Source organism: Somniosus microcephalus, unplaced genomic scaffold (genome assembly GCF_052327205.1).
Source record: "Somniosus microcephalus isolate GS21.2 unplaced genomic scaffold, FLI_Smic_1.0 unresolved_chr4, whole genome shotgun sequence".
Lineage (NCBI taxonomy): Eukaryota > Metazoa > Chordata > Chondrichthyes > Squaliformes > Somniosidae > Somniosus > Somniosus microcephalus.
This window is the reverse complement of record NW_028225182.1, coordinates 15650472-15652197: the sequence shown is the minus strand read 5'-3', so window position 1 is coordinate 15652197 and position 1726 is coordinate 15650472. Positions and strand designations below refer to the sequence as shown.

The 1726-nt window shown below is 44.3% G+C and overlaps 1 non-coding gene across 1 annotated transcript; it reads right to left on the bottom strand.

Annotated features, from left to right (window-relative positions):
* Positions 1-897: 897 nt before the first annotated feature.
* Positions 898-969, bottom strand: trnaw-cca (transfer RNA tryptophan (anticodon CCA)). Its single transcript has one exon. It is a non-coding gene; the product is annotated as a tRNA-Trp (tRNA).
* Between the last annotated feature and the right edge of the window lie 757 nt (positions 970-1726).

Genomic DNA, 1726 nt, shown 5'->3' with positions numbered 1-1726 from the left:
AATATGAGCTTTGAGTGTGTGTACATGGGTGGCATGTTTCTATATCAAGCGAGTGTTTGTGTTCTGAGTGCGATCCATTGCATGTCATTGAGCCATAGAGTCATAACGGCACAGAAGTAGGCCATTCGGCCATTCCAGTCCGTGCCGGCTCTCTGTGGAGCAATCCAGTCAGTCCCACTCCCCCCGCTCTATCCCCGTAGCCCTGCAAGTTTATTTCCCTGAAGTGCCTATCCAGTCTCCCCTTGTGTGTCAGTTGTACATTTAATTTCTTGATTTTTATCATGTGCATCAGGTTATTAATATATAAATATCTGTGTTTGAAAGTGAGATTCTTCGAAATGGATTTTGGGTGCATCAGTGAGCTGGTGATGAATAAATGTGATTGTATCTGTGTGTTATTTCTCAATGTATTTGTGTGCATCTGTGTTCTGTATGAATGTATTTGCGTGGCATTTAAAAGGAATACAGACATAAAGAGCCAGAACATGCTTTTGAATGATACAGATTCCCCCAAATAAATAAATCAATAACACAGATGCAGGTAAATCTTGGATCAGTGCCTGAAGGAAATAAAATGTGCAGGGCTCCTGGGAAAGGGCGGGGGAGTGGGACTAGCTGAAGGGCTCTTGCAGAGAGCTGGCACGGGCTGGACGGGCCGAATGGCCTCCTTATGTGCTGTATCCATTCTCTGATTCTATGATGTAGATCTGTAAGTGGTGAAAGGCGACTACAGTGTTTCTCCACCACCTCGGGGATGGGCAATAAATGCTGGCCTTGCCAGCGAGACCTACATCCCAGGAACGAACATAAAAAATACATGTAATACAAGTGCTCATTGTTGTGAGTTAACAAATAAGATATGAATTGTCCAGACTGATATGAGCTGTAAAAGAACAGTGACCCCGACGTGATTTGAACACGCAGTCTTCTGATTTGGAGTCAGACGCGCTACCTTTGCGCCCCGAGGTCTAAACAGCTTTCACTCTGTATTCAAGTTTATATATACAGAAGTATCACACCTGGTTCCTGGTGGTCGAATGATACTCACCCGCTTTCGATTCTCAATCAAAGAAGTTATGTTGACACAAGATTTGAAAACAGTAAATTGCAGAAAGATAATTCAAGTCTGTGAGACGAGTAATAATTGCTTTGATCTTGGTTAATAAATCCATTACTTTCTGTTACAGATTTCGGTTACAGACGCTCTTTGCGTGACATTTGTTCCGGGTTTAATTTTACAAACTGGGTGAAATCACTGATCGCGGGGAGACAGTGGGAGCTTCAGCGGCCCCACTGTTAGAATGTGAAAGGATTCACGTTAGGGGTGTGTGGGGGGAATCAGTGACATTTTCTGTAAAGGGCAGCGGGGGAGAACGACTGAGAGCATTCAGTGTGGGACAGAAGCTGTGTAAAGTGAGGCAACACATTGCCACGCAGCACAGAGCGAGTTAACTTACTCAGTACCCCTCTGCTGCTGCTGTAGAGCCGGTGATTTCCACATTGTAGCGGTTATCAGGTTCGAGCCCGGGTGGATACTTTTTTTTAAACTTGCTGTGACGAGCAAACAGAGGCGAATTTATTCTCCTGTCAAAAGGGCCACAGCGGCTTCTACCTTGTTCTTTAATTGCTCGTTATTTCACTTCACTGAGTTAGATATATTTCTTAAGGCTAAAGGGATCAAGGGATATGGGGAGAAGGCAGGGACAGGGTACTGAATTTGGATGAT